We start from the raw sequence: 19,596 nt of genomic DNA, 5'->3' as shown, positions 1-19,596 counted from the left end.
TCACCTGACAGTATCAGCCTTCTCTATGGGAAAACAAGTGCTTACTCTTCATGCATAAGGGAATAGTGGGGGTTGAGAGAAATACCGGTTAGACTAGGGATGTCAAACCCAAAACACACGGAGGGACAAAATGAAAAACTTCAACAAAGTCACAGGCCAACCAGTATATGGTACAATGGGCCCCGCACCGTCCCCCGCGCGGTACAATGGGCCCCGCACCGTCCCCCATACAGAATAATGGCGCCACATGGGGGTGGTGGTTCTGGTGTCGCGTGCCAAATAAAAAGACCCTGCGGGCCAGAGTTGGACACGTATGGGTTAGACGAATGAGTGTTTCTCTTTTCCATCAGATTGATATCAGTCATGCATACAATTAACAAAACGGCCCCGATTCACGAAAGCAATTTCACCAGAACTTTGTCATAAACTGCATTGAAAAGCTGCCAGTCTCTGACAGGAGTAAGATTTATGATGAGGCGCAGACCATGAGGAGCGTCTGACTCCAATTCGGCCCCTCGTTAAGATAGGGGTGAACATCACCTGCCTTGGTGAATCGGGCACAAGGCTGCAGTTACACAATCTGATCATCAAGAAACGCTTGTTCCCAATCGACGGATCACTCGCTCACTCGTTGGATTAAATAATTTTTAAGCTTGATTAAAAGTAATCGTTAGCGGTAGCACATCAAAGTGGAGATGTGGCAGCAAGAGCAATGATATTCCTTGTACAGCACATGATCATGATAACCACTGTCCTTCGCACATGGGTGTGCCGTCATCCTGACAACATGGCTGTTAAACGATTGCCAACCAGCTTCTATTGTAGCCAATCGACAGTCGCTGAACGGCCGCTGTTCAGCCATTGTAAATGCACCCTTAGCAGGTCTTTAAATTTATAGTAAGTGCCATCAGAAGAGCCATAAAGGCCCCCGAACACATTAATGTCACCCTAAAGGAGCGGTCGGCCTAACTCAGTGTAAGCAGGGCCTCCTACCTCTGGCCTGACAGATAATGTTGGGAACTAGAAAGATCAAGAAGCTTAAAGGGATTGTCCACTACTAGCACAACCCCTTCTCGATCGGAGTATTTGCCCCCGTGAAAATGAAAACACCTTTAGTCACCTCCCGTTCCGGTGAGGTTATGTCATGTCACACGAGCCCTGTGCCCAATCAGCACTGGCGACAGTCCCCTTTTTCAGACATATAAGTAATGAAGTGAGTGAGAGCTGCGGATGGCCACTCACTTCCTCCTGAATACTAATAAGTACCAAAGGCAAGAACAGTGTCGCCAGCGATGATTGGGTGCTTCTCTGCAGCACATACGCGCTGTCCCTCCTCTCTGGCCGAGATAAAGGTCTACGGACTGAAACTTTGGCCTTTCTACCTGTACACAATCATTGCTGCACCTTTTACAATTAGATTTCACATTAACTCATTTGAGTGCCGTGGTATTCTATGATTTATGCTACTCTCTACCACTGAGCACCTACATCTATTTAGCCGGTGTGCCCGCCATTATTTCCTCTATTTTTTCCATTAGTGATTTTTATGAATGCCTAAGGTAGAAAACTACAAAGCTTATACTGGACAGGAACTCTAGTGCCATTTATTAAGGGTGGCAATCCTAAAAGTAAATACCAACCTTTTAAAAAGGGTCTTGTTAAATGACTTAGGATAAGAAACAAAATAACAAACTTTATTTTCAGAAACGTGTTTCAGGTTTTTTGCCCCTCATCAGTGCCAAGTATAAGAATGAATTTGGTTGGGTAAGAACCTGACAGATAGTGGGTCAGTGGCCTTAGACTATCAGTATTTGATCAGTATTTCTTCTCAGGAGTTGGAGCTAAAACCAGGAGTGGGTGATAAATGCAGAATTGGTGCACTAGTTTCTATTATACCTTTTCGCTGATTGTTCCTCACCTGGTTTTGGCTCCTACGCCTGAGAAAGAATACTGACCGAATACTGATAGTGGGGCCAAGGCATAAGGAGTAAAGTTTCTCCTTGTGGAGAAGGCCAAGTCTGCTTCCATGGGAACTTAAATATGCAAATAGCTTCTTCAGAGAGAAAGCGGCCAGGAACTCAAGTGCCAACTACTGGAAGTAAGCAATCCTAAAACATTACCCATTTCACCCACTTGCAGAGGACTCTCATTCAGCCAAATCAGTTTTCTTGCTTTGCGCTGATAAGAAGCACACACCGCGAAACAAGTGTCTGCAAAAGGAGTTTCTGGTTTGGCTTTTTATCTTAAGTTATGTGGAAGGCTCTTTAAAGAGTTAATACTGAGTTTTAGAATTGCTACATCCAATATGTGGCACTAGAGTGCCTATCCTCTTCCTCTGTGAAGATATTTGCATACTCAGATCAAAAAAAGACATTTTGTTTTTTTCTATGGACACGTGAACAAATATACCTAAAAAACGAAGGCCTGAATGAGGCCAAAATAATGTCATGAAAATTAAACCTTATGAAATTAAAAACTTTTCTTCCAAACAGTTATGGCCTTATTCATATACTGCAGTTTTTTCATACTGTTGCCACAAGGGTATTAAAAGCTAAACAGTACAGCATTTAGGTACCATAATTTTCATGTGAGGAACACCGTGGAAATGTTGAAACTCAGGGGGGAGGCGCGATGTGTGACTGAATCATCCAAGGCAAAGACTTTGGCAAAGGAGGAGGAAGTTCTTGGAGAATTTTTTTTTTCTTTAGAAATTAACCACCGCTTGCTCAGTGCTTGTTAAAGGGGTTTTCCACATTAAGCAAAGTGGATCCCAAATGCTCTTCTGTATCTAAAAATAACAAACAAGAGAACTTATTCACACTCCCCAGGTCCAGTGCTAGCTCCTCTGTTCTCGTGGTTTTGACTGCAACGGTGATGTCAGGTCGACAGCACGCATCATAGCTGCAGCCAATCACTGCGCTCAAAGGCTCGCATCATCTACATCGGGGCAGCTCAGTGACTTGGTGCTGCTACAGCAAAAGCACAGAGGCCTAAGCAATGGTGTGGACCTGACACTGGACCTGGGAAGGTTGAGTTTCTGCTCCGTTTGTTATTTTAGGTATACAAGAGCATTAGGGTTTCACTTTCCTCAAAGTGGAAAACCCCTTTAATTATCAAAGCACTCTGTTTTGAAGTGCCGTGAATATCTGTGTGCAGCCTACAATTAGGATAGGGCTTAAAATTTTGTAAGTAAAGACAAGGATGGTCAAGTACCAAAATATTGACGACCTCTCCCCAAGAGAAGTCATCAATATTAGATGAGTAAGGGTCCGACACCCAGGACCCCCAACGATTAGCTGTTACCCGATACTACGGCAGCCAGAAGAACACAGCTCTGTAGGCAGTCTAGTGGCCATTCTTGGGAATTGCAGCTCTGTTTTACGACAGACCCATGGATAAGGAATGGTGAATACTCACTGGTTCCCAGCAGGGAAAACCTTTCCCCAGCAATCACTAAGTGACTGCTATTTAATAAGTAGGAAATAACTTACAAACTTGATACAACTCCTTTAACAACTATACAAACAAAGATAGATCATTTTTCATTATACAGTGAAGACTCTTGAAAACATTATAAGTTTGTACCCATTATTAACCTATTCCTTCTATATGAGTGCAGTGCGAGACCCTACTTCATAAAATAAAATATGAGATGCGTGGTAAACCACAACCCCATAATATAGCGCCAATACCAGCCCCCGAAATGCAGGTGCGGAACATGTACAGTCATGCACCTGCGTTTACTACTAGGAGTAAGGCCGATCAGATAGAGCATACATCACATAACCGGCATGACCTGAATCCCACACCGATGTAGACGAGAAAAAAAATGATGCAATTATCAGTCACAAGTGTTAACATCGTATCCGGGACCCTAGAGCACAAGTGCTTGAATGTCTATCCGTGACCTTACTATGAAATGCATGAGGGCAGGTGACAAGTTATTAACGATCTGTATTGGGGACAAACAATAGAGTCACCAATAATCTGTGGACATACGTGGCCTTCACATGACCACAAAACCCTATGGAGACCTCAGCCAGGTTCAAACATTCAGACGCTTAACCATGTGGCCATATTATGTAATATGGCGATGTACAGGCTACTGCCCAGCAATTATAGTACTTGTTTCCATCAATAATAGTCTGACAGTCTGGTTGCCAGGGACACACTGCCTAACAACCAGTCAACTCCATGATACACTGTAGCAGCACGCCCCTAGCAACCAGTCTACAACACAGCAGCACGCCCCTAGCAACCAGTCTACTCCATAATACAGTGCAGCAGCACGCTCCTAGCAACCAGTCTACTCCATGATACAGTGCAGCAGCAGGCCCCTAGCAACCAGTCTACTCCATGATACAGCACAGCAGCACGCCCCTAGCAACCAGTCTACTCCATGATACAGTGCAGCAGCACGCCCCTAGCAACCAGTCTACTCCATGATACAGCGCAGCAGCAGGCCCCTAGCAACCAGTCTACTCCATGATACAGCACAGCAGCACGCCCCTAGCAACCAGTCTACTCCATGATACAGCACAGCAGCACGCCCCTAGCATCCAGTCTACTCCATGATACAGCGCAGCAGCACGCCCCTAGCATCCAGTCTACTCCATGATACAGCGCAGCAGCACGCCCCTAGCAACCAGTCTACTCCATAATACAGTGCAGCAGCACACCCCTAGCATCCAGTCTACTCCATGATACAGTACAGCAGCACGCCCCTAGCATCCAGTCTACTCCATGATACAGCGCAGCAGCACGCCCCTAGCAACCAGTCTACTCCATAATACAGTGCAGCAGCACACCCCTAGCATCCAGTCTACTCCATGATACAGTACAGCAGCACGCCCCTAGCATCCAGTCTACTCCATGATACAGCGCAGCAGCACGCCCCTAGCATCCAGTCTACTCCATGATACAGCGCAGCAGCACGCCCCTAGCAACCAGTCTACTCCATAATACAGTGCAGCAGCACACCCCCAGCAACCAGTCTACTCCATAATACAGTGCAGCAGCACACCCCCAGCAACCAGTCTACTCCATAATACAGTGCAGCATCACGCCCCTAGCAACCAGTCTACTCCATGATACAGCGCAGCAGCACGCCCCTAGCATCCAGTCTACTCCATGATACAGCGCAGCAGCACGCCCCTAGCATCCAGTCTACTCCATGATACAGCGCAGCAGCACGCCCCTAGCAACCAGTCTACTCCATAATACAGTGCAGCAGCACACCCCCAGCAACCAGTCTACTCCATAATACAATGCAGCAGCACACCCCCAGCAACCAGTCTACTCCATAATACAGTGCAGCAGCACACCCCCAGCAACCAGTCTACTCCATGATACAGCGCAGCAGCAGGCCCCTAGCAACCAGTCTACTCCATGATATAGTGCAGCAGCAGGCCCCTAGCAACCAGTCTACTCCATGATACAGTGCAGCAGCAGGCCCCTAGCAACCAGTCTACTCTATGATACAGCACAGCAGCACGCCGCTAGCAACCAGTCTACTCCATGATACAGCGCAGAAGCACGCCCCTAGCAACCAGTCTTCTCCATGATACAGCGCAGCAGCACGCCCCTAGCAACCAGTCTACTCCATGATACAGCGCAGCAGCACGCCCCTAGCAACCAGTCTACTCCATGATACAGCGCAGCAGCACGCCGCTAGCAACCAGTCTACTCCATGATACAGCGCAGCAGCACGCCGCTAGCAACCAGTCTACTCCATGATACAGTGCAGCAGCAGGCCCCTAGCAACCAGTCTTCTCCATGATACAGCGCAGCAGCAGGCCCCTAGCAACCAGTCTACTCCATGATACAGCGCAGCAGCAAGCCGCTAGCAACCAGTCTACTCCATGATACAGCGCAGCAGCAAGCCGCTAGCAACCAGTCTACTCCATGATACAGCGCAGCAGCACGCCGCTAGCAACCAGTCTACTCCATGATACAGCGCAGCAGCACGCCCCTAGCAACCAGTCTACTCCATGATACAGCGCAGCAGCACGCCCCTAGCAACCAGTCTACTCCATGATACAGCGCAGCAGCACGCCCCTAGCAACCAGTCTACTCCACGATACAGTACAGCAGCACGCCCCTAGCAAACAGTCTACTCCACGATACAGTGCAGCAGCACGCCGCTAGCAACCAGTCTACTCCATGATACAGTGCAGCAGCGGGCCCCTAGCAACCAGTCTACTCCATGATACAGTGCAGCAGCACGCCCAGAGCATCCAGTCTACTCCATGATACAGTGCAGCAGCAGGCCCCTAGCAACCAGTCTACTCCATGATACAGCGCAGCAGCACGCCCCTAGCAACCAGTCTACTCCATGATACAGCGCAGCAGCACGCCCCTAGCAACCAGTCTACTCCATGATACAGCGCAGCAGCACGCCGCTAGCAACCAGTCTACTCCATGATACAGCGCAGCAGCACACCCCTAGCAACCAGTCTACTCCATGATACAGCGCAGCAGCACGCCCCTAGCAACCAGTCTACTCCATGATACAGCGCAGCAGCACGCCGCTAGCAACCAGTCTACTCCATGATACAGTGCAGCAGCAGGCCCCTAGCAACCAGTCTACTCCATGATACAGTGCAGCAGCACGCCCAGAGCATCCAGTCTACTCCATGATACAGTGCAGCAGCACGCCCCTAGCAAACAGTCTACTCCATGATACAGCGCAGCAGCACGCCCCTAGCAACCAGTCTACTCCATGATACAGCGCAGCAGCATGCCCCTAGCAACCAGTCTACTCCATGATACAGCGCAGCAGCACGCCGCTAGCAACCAGTCTACTCCATGATACAGCGCAGCAGCACGCCGCTAGCAACCAGTCTACTCCATGATACAGTGAAGCAGCAGGCCCCTAGCAACCAGTCTTCTCCATGATACAGTGCAGCAGCAGGCCCCTAGCAACCAGTCTACTCCATGATACAGCGCAGCAGCAAGCCGATAGCAACCAGTCTACTCCATGATACAGTGCAGCAGCAGGCCCCTAGCAACCAGTCTACTCCATGATACAGTGCAGCAGCACGCCCATAGCATCCAGTCTACTCCATGATACAGTGCAGCAGCAGGCCCCTAGCAAACAGTCTACTCCATGATACAGCGCAGCAGCACGCCGCTAGCAACCAGTCTACTCCATGATACAGAGCAGCAGGCCCCTAGCAACCAGTCTACTCCATGATACAGTGCAGCAGCAGGCCCCTAGCAAACAGTCTACTCCATGATACAGCGCAGCAGCACGCCGCTAGCAACCAGTCTACTCCATGATACAGAGCAGCAGGCCCCTAGCAACCAGTCTACTCCATGATACAGCGCAGCAGCAGGCCCCTAGCAACCAGTCTGCCTCAGCCTAGTGAGCACAAGACAGACTTTCCACTAAAGCGACATTAGAAAAGAAGGAAGGAGGCCTGGCAGGGCTAACCACCACTTCCTCTACTGCGGTAACCTTAGCTGTAAATGGAAAGGAAAAATTCATATTTTGCAATATAAGGTCAATTAGTGACTTAGCCAAGATCTTTGGCGCCTTATCTCCACACTGGTGCTGGAACGTGCAGCAATCATTCTTTTCTTTTTTTTTTAACAATGGGTACCAAACAGTTTAAAAAATCTTAAAGAGTAACCATAATTTTCATTTTTCTTCATAAATAGGTAGTACACTGAAAAAAAGAAACTTTATGATAAATCTCAAAGAAATCTGCTACTTTCTCCTCCAGGACTGATCATTTATTCCCAAAAATTCTCAATTCATTCATAAAACCTGTCTTCAATGAATCAAGATTTCCCCATTGCTGAAATATGAGATGAAAGTTGGTGCTCATAATTCTATGGAGAAATGTAACATTGGTTTAAGGAGAACTTGCAGCAGACTGTGTCTGCCCATCAGTCCAGTATAGCAAAATTATCCAATAAGATATATTACAAACTAATGATTTATTAAATAAAAATGAAAACTTTTATTCTTTAAAATTCCTCTGTAATAATCTGGAATGGTAGCTAGAGCAAGGCATCTATAAACCCCCACCATGGATACTAAAATCAGCCAAACTTGCAGATTTCAGCGTGAGTAGGCAACCCAACTCTTTCCTAACTGATAATGCTGGTGGAGATGAAGTAACAATAGTCTTAAATTAGTTTTTCAATAAACAAAACACATTTTGAAGCAATAGATTTTTGAATAAAAATAATTTCCACAATTAAAAAAAAAAAAAATGTTCCTGTGCTGAGATAATCTTATAAATGTGCCCCTGCTGTGTACTGTGTAATGGCTGTGTCTGACCGTGCAGGAGCATGGTCTGATCATACCACAGCTCCTGGGCAGAGGAGGAGGCAAAAGAATATACAAACAGGACAGCAGGGGATCACAGCTGCTGCTTTCTGAGGTAAAACATTGTGAGAGGAGATCTGGTACAATAAAAGGGTGTTCAGATAACCAAGATGGCTGCTTCATCAATATATGCATTAAAGGGATTGCACAGGATTATTAAAACCTGGGACGCGGGGCTCGATAGAAGCATGGATGCAAGACGTCAGACCCCGCCATCAATCTGAGTCCAGCAATAGCAAAATCTTTTAACATTTTCTTGTTTAACAGTACTTATAACATGTATTAAAATGTTACTACCTTGAATGGTAAGATGAGGTGACCGGTGTGAAGAGGCGTTCTTTCTTTACCTAGGTGTGCTGTAAATCCATCTGTAGAGAGAATAATAATGGTAATAAAGTGCCATCACCTTGCCCTGACACAGTCCCAAAAGGTGCCATAGAAAGGTCACATATTGATCTGGATATAGTGGGATACCAAGTGATTAAAAAGCATTAAAGGGAATCTGTCAGTAGGCTTTTGCTATGTAATCCAAGGCCAGCAGGAGGTAGGGGTTAAAACACTGTCATTTATCAGGCTGTGTGCAGTTTACTTACAATGAAGGTTATATCACTAGGATATTATCATTGCTGTGACTAGCTGCCTTGTGCCAAGTGGTCCGACCACATCCCCTCCTGTAATAAGCAGCTCACTGTCTATAGACAATGTACACAGAGATCCTGGTGTGGTCGTGAAGTTTTATGAGCTCTGCTACATCTAAGAACTGTGATTGTGTCACAACTGTTGCACCCAGTAATCTAAGTGATATATCACTGGAATCAGGGTCTCTTTTCCTACACTATACCGCTCTCAGAAGAGGTAGAAAAAAATCTTCTAACAGATTGCCTTTAAAAATAGATTCATACATTGCTAAAGCTGCTCCTGGAAAGGTATACCATAAATTAAGGCAAATTGCTACGGTGTGATCTCTAGGACCCCCATCTTCTAAATATATGTGGTTCCCCGCCAAGTCAGGTGGCAGAGCTGATGTTGCAGAACTAAAGAAGGCAAAGACCGCAGATCTGAGTTACCACTAATGACTCCTCATCCTCAGGAAGGATAGAAGAGATCTGATCCCCACCATTAATACACCCATTTAAGTATCACACAAAACAAGAAACAAAACAGGAGAAACATTGCAAAGTTTTCTAAAAATTGAGGATCTGCTGATATAAAACAATCAGCTCGATGCTTTTTTCTAACACTCCGAAAGATGTAATTTGATCAGTCTCCATAGGCTTCCTTTAGGACACCCCCTTTGTCCCATTGGGGGTGTCCTCCCCCGGTCCTTCCTCCTCCTTTGGAGTAGTTGGCACATGAAAGCTTCAGGCAATCACTGCAGCCACTGATTAGCTGCAGCAGTTACATGGCAGAATAAAAAAAGAGGAAATTGGCAAAGTACAAAGGAGAGGCAGAGGAGTGGAAGGTTAGTAAATGCCATTTATTAAATTTTTTACTACATTGAGGCCACATTTAAAGAATGGAGCAGAAAACCCCTTTAAAAAAAGAACTACAAACTAGAACACCCTGCAAAGAACAAATGAAAATCCAATAAATGTAATTGAGAACAGGCCACTTCTGGAGGACGCTTCTTAGGAAAAAGAACATCGACACTTGGAGACGGTAAAAGTCACTGCTCATCTCCAGTAATTAAATGAAAACACATTTTCCATCTTTTATATTCTTCATTTACTTCCAAGACAATAAATCCTGCAAATAGGAAATTGGAAATGTCTGCTCCAACTACAGGCCCAGTTTTACGGCCGCGATCTAGAGAAAAGACCAAGGCCATGTCATGCACAGAGGTGAACGGGCTCTAATGTATCGCCATATGCCTCCAATATCATACAGAGGCTGCGGAACTACTGCAAAGGTATTCTCTGCCACAACACAGACTAGCCATGTGTATGGACCTTAAGGGGGTTGTCTCATCTCCGAAAATCTGTTTGTGGTGTTGATTTAAAAAAAAAAAAAAAAAAAAATTCTTCCCCCAATAAAATCTACTTTTCTCTAAACATAATTTATTCCAGACTTTTTACAGTTAATTACTGATAACCGAGGAGCGCAGCGAGCACCGCAACGCGGGAATGTTGGCTGCACTTGTGCAGTTGCACCGAGAATGGCCGGGCTCCCCATAGCGTACACGCTCCAGTCTCTGTGCCCAGCCACCTCTCACTAGTGCTACCGAGCCCTGCAGGAAGGTCCTGGGCATGAGCAGTAGCGGATGTGATGATGTTCAAATTCACCAAATCGTGCCAATATCACCAGGAAATTTGATTTGCAGCAAATATATTCTCCGCAAATTGAATGTTACTTATTATTCTCTGTGGTCTAGAGCATACATGTCAAACTCCGGCACGTGGGCCAAATCAGGCTCCCGTGGGGTGGTTTTATTTGGCCCGTGACACCAGAACCACCCATTATTCTGAACGGAGGGCTATGCGGGGCCCAGTATTCTGAACGGAGGGCTATGCGGGGCCCAGTATTCTGAACGGAGGGCTATGCGGGGCCCAGTATTCTGAACGGAGGGCTATGCGGGGCCCAGTATTCTGAACGGAGGGCTATGCGGGGCCCAGTATTCTGTACGGAGGGCTATGCGGGGCCCAGTATTCTGTACGGAGGGCTATGCGGGGCCCAGTATTCTGTACGGAGGGCTATGCGGGGCCCAGTATTCTGTACGGAGGGCTATGCGGGGCCCAGTATTCTGTACGGAGGGCTATGCGGGGCCCAGTATTCTGTACGGAGGGCTATGCGGGGCCCAGTATTCTGTACGGAGGGCTATGCGGGGCCCAGTATTCTGTACGGAGGGCTATGCGGGGCCCATTATTCTGTACGGAGGGCTATGCGGGGCCCATTATTCTGTACGGAGGGCTATGCGGGGCCCATTATTCTGTACGGAGGGCTATGCGGGGCCCATTATTCTGTACGGAGGGCTATGCGGGGCCCATTATTCTGTACGGAGGGCTATGCGGGGCCCATTATTCTGTACGGAGGGCTATGCGGGGCCCATTATTCTGTACGGAGGGCTATGCGGGGCCCATTATTCTGTACGGAGGGCTATGCGGGGCCCATTATTCTGTACGGAGGGCTATGCGGGGCCCATTATTCTGTACGGAGGGCTATGCGGGGCCCATTATTCTGTACGGAGGGCTATGCGGGGCCCATTATTCTGTACGGAGGGCTATGCGGGGCCCATTATTCTGTACGGAGGGCTATGCGGGGCCCATTATTCTGTACGGAGGGCTATGCGGGGCCCATTATTCTGTACGGAGGGCTATGCGGGGCCCATTATTCTGTACGGAGGGCTATGCGGGGCCCATTATTCTGTACGGAGGGCTATGCGGGGCCCATTATTCTGTACGGAGGGCTATGCGGGGCCCATTATTCTGTACGGAGGGCTATGCGGGGCCCATTATTCTGTACGGAGGGCTATGCGGGGCCCATTATTCTGTACGGAGGGCTATGCGGGGCCCATTATTCTGTACGGAGGGCTATGCGGGGCCCATTATTCTGTACGGAGGGCTATGCGGGGCCCATTATTCTGTACGGAGGGCTATGCGGGGCCCATTATTCTGTACGGAGGGCTATGCGGGGCCCATTATTCTGTACGGAGGGCTATGCGGGGCCCATTATTCTGTACGGAGGGCTATGCGGGGCCCATTATTCTGTACGGAGGGCTATGCGGGGCCCATTATTCTGTACGGAGGGCTATGCGGGGCCCATTATTCTGTACGGAGGGCTATGCGGGGCCCATTATTCTGTACGGAGGGCTATGCGGGGCCCATTATTCTGTACGGAGGGCTATGCGGGGCCCATTATTCTGTACGGAGGGCTATGCGGGGCCCATTATTCTGTACGGAGGGCTATGCGGGGCCCATTATTCTGTACGGAGGGCTATGCGGGGCCCATTATTCTGTACGGAGGGCTATGCGGGGCCCATTATTCTGTACGGAGGGCTATGCGGGGCCCATTATTCTGTACGGAGGGCTATGCGGGGCCCATTATTCTGTACGGAGGGCTATGCGGGGCCCATTATTCTGTACGGAGGGCTATGCGGGGCCCATTATTCTGTACGGAGGGCTATGCGGGGCCCATTATTCTGTACGGAGGGCTATGCGGGGCCCATTATTCTGTACGGAGGGCTATGCGGGGCCCATTATTCTGTACGGAGGGCTATGCGGGGCCCATTATTCTGTACGGAGGGCTATGCGGGGCCCATTATTCTGTACGGAGGGCTATGCGGGGCCCATTATTCTGTACGGAGGGCTATGCGGGGCCCATTATTCTGTACGGAGGGCTATGCGGGGCCCATTATTCTGTACGGAGGGCTATGCGGGGCCCATTATTCTGTACGGAGGGCTATGCGGGGCCCATTATTCTGTACGGAGGGCTATGCGGGGCCCATTATTCTGTACGGAGGGCTATGCGGGGCCCATTATTCTGTACGGAGGGCTATGCGGGGCCCATTATTCTGTACGGAGGGCTATGCGGGGCCCATTATTCTGTACGGAGGGCTATGCGGGGCCCATTATTCTGTACGGAGGGCTATGCGGGGCCCATTATTCTGTACGGAGGGCTATGCGGGGCCCATTATTCTGTACGGAGGGCTATGCGGGGCCCATTATTCTGTACGGAGGACTATGCGGGGCCCATTATTCTGTACGGAGGACTATGCGGGGCCCATTATTCTGTACGGAGGACTATGCGGGGCCCATTATTCTGTACGGAGGACTATGCGGGGCCCATTATTCTGTACGGAGGACTATGCGGGGCCCATTATTCTGTACGGAGGACTATGCGGGGCCCATTATTCTGTACGGAGGACTATGCGGGGCCCATTATTCTGTACGGAGGACTATGCGGGGCCCATTATTCTGTACGGAGGACTATGCGGGGCCCATTATTCTGTACGGAGGACTATGCGGGGCCCATTATTCTGTACGGAGGACTATGCGGGGCCCATTATTCTGTACGGAGGACTATGCGGGGCCCATTATTCTGTACGGAGGACTATGCGGGGCCCATTATTCTGTACGGAGGACTATGCGGGGCCCATTATTCTGTACGGAGGACTATGCGGGGCCCATTATTCTGTACGGAGGACTATGCGGGGCCCATTATTCTGTACGGAGGACTATGCGGGGCCCATTATTCTGTACGGAGGACTATGCGGGGCCCATTATTCTGTACGGAGGACTATGCGGGGCCCATTATTCTGTACGGAGGACTATGCGGGGCCCATTATTCTGTACGGAGGACTATGCGGGGCCCATTATTCTGTACGGAGGACTATGCGGGGCCCATTATTCTGTACGGAGGACTATGCGGGGCCCATTATTCTGTACGGAGGACTATGCGGGGCCCATTATTCTGTACGGAGGACTATGCGGGGCCCATTATTCTGTACGGAGGACTATGCGGGGCCCATTATTCTGTACGGAGGACTATGCGGGGCCCATTATTCTGTACGGAGGACTATGCGGGGCCCATTATTCTGTACGGAGGACTATGCGGGGCCCATTATTCTGTACGGAGGACTATGCGGGGCCCATTATTCTGTACGGAGGACTATGCGGGGCCCATTATTCTGTACGGAGGACTATGCGGGGCCCATTATTCTGTACGGAGGACTATGCGGGGCCCATTATTCTGTACGGAGGACTATGCGGGGCCCATTATTCTGTACGGAGGACTATGCGGGGCCCATTATTCTGTACGGAGGACTATGCGGGGCCCATTATTCTGTACGGAGGACTATGCGGGGCCCATTATTCTGTACGGAGGACTATGCGGGGCCCATTATTCTGTACGGAGGACTATGCGGGGCCCATTATTCTGTACGGAGGACTATGCGGGGCCCATTATTCTGTACGGAGGACTATGCGGGGCCCATTATTCTGTACGGAGGACTATGCGGGGCCCATTATTCTGTACGGAGGACTATGCGGGGCCCATTATTCTGTACGGAGGACTATGCGGGGCCCATTATTCTGTACGGAGGACTATGCGGGGCCCATTATTCTGTACGGAGGACTATGCGGGGCCCATTATTCTGTACGGAGGACTATGCGGGGCCCATTATTCTGTACGGAGGACTATGCGGGGCCCATTATTCTGTACGGAGGACTATGCGGGGCCCATTATTCTGTACGGAGGACTATGCGGGGCCCATTATTCTGTACGGAGGACTATGCGGGGCCCATTATTCTGTACGGAGGACTATGCGGGGCCCATTATTCTGTACGGAGGACTATGCGGGGCCCATTATTCTGTACGGAGGACTATGCGGGGCCCATTATTCTGTACGGAGGACTATGCGGGGCCCATTATTCTGTACGGAGGACTATGCGGGGCCCATTATTCTGTACGGAGGACTATGCGGGGCCCATTATTCTGTACGGAGGACTATGCGGGGCCCATTATTCTGTACGGAGGACTATGCGGGGCCCATTATTCTGTACGGAGGACTATGCGGGGCCCATTATTCTGTACGGAGGACTATGCGGGGCCCATTATTCTGTACGGAGGACTATGCGGGGCCCATTATTCTGTACGGAGGACTATGCGGGGCCCATTATTCTGTACGGAGGACTATGCGGGGCCCATTATTCTGTACGGAGGACTATGCGGGGCCCATTATTCTGTACGGAGGACTATGCGGGGCCCATTATTCTGTACGGAGGACTATGCGGGGCCCATTATTCTGTACGGAGGACTATGCGGGGCCCATTATTCTGTACGGAGGACTATGCGGGGCCCATTATTCTGTACGGAGGACTATGCGGGGCCCATTATTCTGTACGGAGGACTATGCGGGGCCCATTATTCTGTACGGAGGACTATGCGGGGCCCATTATTCTGTACGGAGGACTATGCGGGGCCCATTATTCTGTATGGAGGACTATGCGGGGCCCATTATTCTGTATGGAGGACTATGCAGGGCCCATTATTCTGTATGGAGGACAATGCGGGGCCCATTATTCTGTATGGAGGACAATGCGGGGCCCATTATTCTGTATGGAGGACAATGCGGGGCCCATTATTCTGTATGGAGGACAATGCGGGGCCCATTATTCTGTATGGAGGACAATGCGGGGCCCATTATTCTGTATGGAGGACTATGCGGGGCCCATTATTCTGTATGGAGGACTATGCGGGGCCCATTATTCTGTATGGAGGACTATGCGGGGCCCATTATTCTGTATGGAGGACTATGCGGGGCCCATTATTCTGTATGGAGGACTATGCGGGGCCCATTATTCTGTATGGAGGACTATGCGGGGCCCATTATTCTGTATGGAGGACTATGCGGGGCCCATTATTCTGTATGGAGGACTATGCGGGGCCCATTATTCTGTATGGAGGACTATGCGGGGCCCATTATTCTGTATGGAGGACTATGCGGGGCCCATTATTCTGTATGGAGGACTATGCGGGGCCCATTATTCTGTATGGAGGACTATGCGGGGCCCATTATTCTGTATGGAGGACTATGCGGGGCCCATTATTCTGTATGGAGGACTATGCGGGGCCCATTATTCTGTATGGAGGACTATGCGGGGCCCATTATTCTGTATGGAGGACTATGCGGGGCCCATTATTCTGTATGGAGGACTATGCGGGGCCCATTATTCTGTATGGAGGACTATGCGGGGCCCATTATACTGTATGGAGGACTATGCGGGGCCCATTATTCTGTACGGAGGACTATGCGGGGCCCATTATTCTGTACGGAGGACTATGCGGGGCCCATTATTCTGTACGGAGGACAATGCGGGGCCCATTATTCTGTATGGAGGACTATGCGGGGCCCATTATTCTGTATGGAGGACTATGCGGGGCCCATTATTCTGTATGGAGGACTATGCGGGGCCCATTATTCTGTATGGAGGACTATGCGGGGCCCATTATTCTGTATGGAGGACTATGCGGGGCCCATTATTCTGTATGGAGGACTATGCGGGGCCCATTATTCTGTATGGAGGACTATGCGGGGCCCATTATTCTGTATGGAGGACTATGCGGGGCCCATTATTCTGTATGGAGGACTATGCGGGGCCCATTATTCTGTATGGAGGACTATGCGGGGCCCATTATTCTGTATGGAGGACTATGCGGGGCCCATTATTCTGTATGGAGGACTATGCGGGGCCCATTATTCTGTATGGAGGACTATGCGGGGCCCATTATTCTGTATGGAGGACTATGCGGGGCCCATTATTCTGTATGGAGGACTATGCGGGGCCCATTATTCTGTATGGAGGACTATGCGGGGCCCATTATTCTGTATGGAGGACTATGCGGGGCCCATTATTCTGTATGGAGGACTATGCGGGGCCCATTATTCTGTATGGAGGACTATGCGGGGCCCATTATTCTGTATGGAGGACTATGCGGGGCCCATTATTCTGTATGGAGGACTATGCGGGGCCCATTATACTGTATGGAGGACAATGTGGGGCCCATTATGCTGTATACTGGCTGGCCCGCGACTTTGTCAAAGTTTTTCATTTTGGCCCTCTGTGTGTGTTTGAGTTTGACATCCCTGATCTAGAGAGACCCTGGAGCATAATGAATGTAATATGTAGAAAGAAAAAACAACAATGAACACTCATCTCACACTCCTCCGGCCACCCCCGCTGATCGCTGCTCACCGTACGATCCTCGGCGTCATTGCATGCTGACACCCCAGGCCTCTTTCACGCTAGGCCAAGACTTCTTGTGGCTGTTCGCGGCTGAAAGTCCTGGACTATCATGAATACATCAGGGGTATCAGCGTGCAGTGGTGGTAAGAAGAGGCACCGAGGATCAAATCGGGGACAACAAGCAGTGGAAGTGGCCGGAGAGGCAAGAGTTTTTTTTTCTAAACCTTCGCCCAGCCCCCTATGGCTCAGCAAAATGGCGGCCAGCTCAAGTAAAGTTCCCGTCCACTATCATAAACGCTCCCATCTCTACTGCGGACCTCATGCATTGACTGTCAATCAAGAACTTCTGCACTGCAAGAATATCGAGAAGCGGCAAATAGTAAGTAGATGGCAAAGCTGAAAGAGAGGTTGAGGTCTGTCCTGCATAGTGTGACTTGCAAGAAAAGAAAAAAAAAAGGAAGGTTTGGATCTTTGCTACTACTGCATCACGAGTCGCAAGACACCGACGATCTGAAGATGCAATGACGCAATAGGACATGGTCATCTTCATTTTGTAAGACCTAGTTGGCCCTAGCCTGAGGGGTTTTCTAGGTTTTATCATGGGGCTACAAATCAAAACATCTGAAATAGCAGAATACCCCCAAATAACACTTCATTGGCATAATGAAAACCATACTCAAAACCAAATCTGAATGACTCTAAAAGCAATGTTCTACTACTGAACAACCCCTTATTAATGGGCCCAAGGGGATGAAAGAAAAATAAGAAACTGATCCTCTCCTCCCAAACCAGTACAGCTCCTCCGTAGTCAGCGCTGCTTTTCCTGCCAGTGTTCTGGTATCAATACCAAGCATGGGGAGTGATGTGAACGCTGCAGCCAATCACCAGCCACTGCTCAATATTTTACATGGACACTGTATATTTCAACTGTAAAAATGGTACCCACGTGTGAACACGCGCTAGACTGGCTAAAGGCAGCACAGATACATCACAAGAAATTCACAAAAAAAGTGTAATATTCACAGCCACGATGGCTTTTTTAAAATCTCAAATTCATTTTTAATTAAAAATTCAGGGATCGTTTTTAATAATGTAAACGAATAAGCAAAAAAATGTGGGGAATGAGGATGAAATGAAGTGGAGAACAAGCCTCCATTTATAGCCTATAGAGTTAATAAGTACAATTACATTTACACTTGTCAAAATGGCACGACAGCTACGTTCCCAGGCTGATAATTATAGTGCAGGTTCTCTCCAGAAAAATAAGGTAAAAAAGAAAATGCTGTCAAAAGCATGCAAAATGTACAAAATGGTACAGCTGCACACTGCTGCTTTAATTATACTGGAAAAAATTAAAAATTAAAAAATAGGTTCGCACACAAAACCCCTTTAAGGCCATGTTCACATGTTGCGTTCCTGATGTGTTTTTTTCTGCTCTCTTGGCAGTAAAGTAGCAACATCAAAAAAGCAGGTTTTGCTGAGTTTTTTACTGCTTTGTCGGTGTAAATTTGTCTCTTGTGTTGATAAAAGTTTAATGCAAAAATAAAAAAATAACCTAATTCAATTTCGTCAGGTTTTGGCACGAAAAACACAGCAAAACCAGATACCTGCATTTTTTCTGGCGTTTCTGCACTTGCCCAGTTTTGCTTTCAATGGGTGCAAAAAAGCTGAAAGAAGTGACATGCTGCATTTTGCAAAAAACGCAGCTCTTTGCCAAAACAGGAAAAAAAAAAACAAGTTGTGTGCATGAGATTCCTGAAGTCTCAGACTTTGCTGGTATTGTAAAAAGCAGCTGAAAATTTGCATAAGGAAAAAGGCATAAAAAAACTCTGCAAAAATGCAAAGTGTGTACATACCCTAATATAGAGGTGGGGGTTACCGTTACTTAGCTATAGCCACAACTAGTTAAAAATTGTAGGCAATATGAACAGAACAGCCATTCAGAAAAATGTCCGCCTATGTGATACACATCACCAAAAGCCCCTCTCCCAAGTGGCCATATTCCCTTAGAGGACATATGAACAGGGGTCTCTTATTTTCTATCCTTTTGTCATGTGGGAGACAAGTACAAGACGAGGTCACACTTGTGCTTGTTCCTTTGTTGCAGGTTCCAACTTTTTTACTGGAAGTACCAGTGCAGCGTTCTGAGCAGTTTCTTTCCAGTAAAATACAAAAAAATGCTGGAAAAAAATATATCTTTGTACGGTATTAGCCAGTAGATAGAAAAATATTTAGGTCTGAGAGTCCTCAGTGGTTGATACCATCTTTTCAGTTAGTCATTAAAAGGTAACAAATTGCAAGCTTTCTAGACGACTCAGGTCTCTTCATCAGGAACAGTATGTAGAGACCTGAGTAGTCTGGAAAGCTTACAATTTGTTACTATCTTTTCAATGAGCCATTAAATGGTGTCAACCACTGAGGACTCTCTAATCTAAATATCCTAATAGAAATTCAACAGAAACCATCCTCGCATGCATCGCAACAGTCTCGAATCCAGAGAGCATATGGGAGCAGTCCCAGGAGGTCTGCGACATGTCCCGCTTTCATATCTGTAGCTTTAGGATACAAATATAGAGG

At 48.4% G+C, this 19,596-nt stretch overlaps 1 protein-coding gene across 1 annotated transcript in view; it reads right to left on the bottom strand.

Moving 5' to 3' along the window:
* NCK1 (NCK adaptor protein 1) overlaps window positions 1-19,596 on the bottom strand; it is a 106,429-nt gene that overhangs the window by 60,426 nt on the left and 26,407 nt on the right. Inside the window, exon 2 of the mRNA XM_073674284.1 lies at window positions 8,636-8,706. The gene's annotated coding sequence lies outside the window, so the exon portion shown is untranslated. The remainder of the gene's footprint in view (window positions 1-8,635; window positions 8,707-19,596) is intronic.

Source organism: Phyllobates terribilis, unplaced genomic scaffold (genome assembly GCF_046119375.1).
Source record: "Phyllobates terribilis strain yellow unplaced genomic scaffold, ASM4611937v1 Scaffold_3__8_contigs__length_932513732, whole genome shotgun sequence".
Lineage (NCBI taxonomy): Eukaryota > Metazoa > Chordata > Amphibia > Anura > Dendrobatidae > Phyllobates > Phyllobates terribilis.
This window is presented reverse-complemented; position numbering and strand designations above follow the sequence as displayed.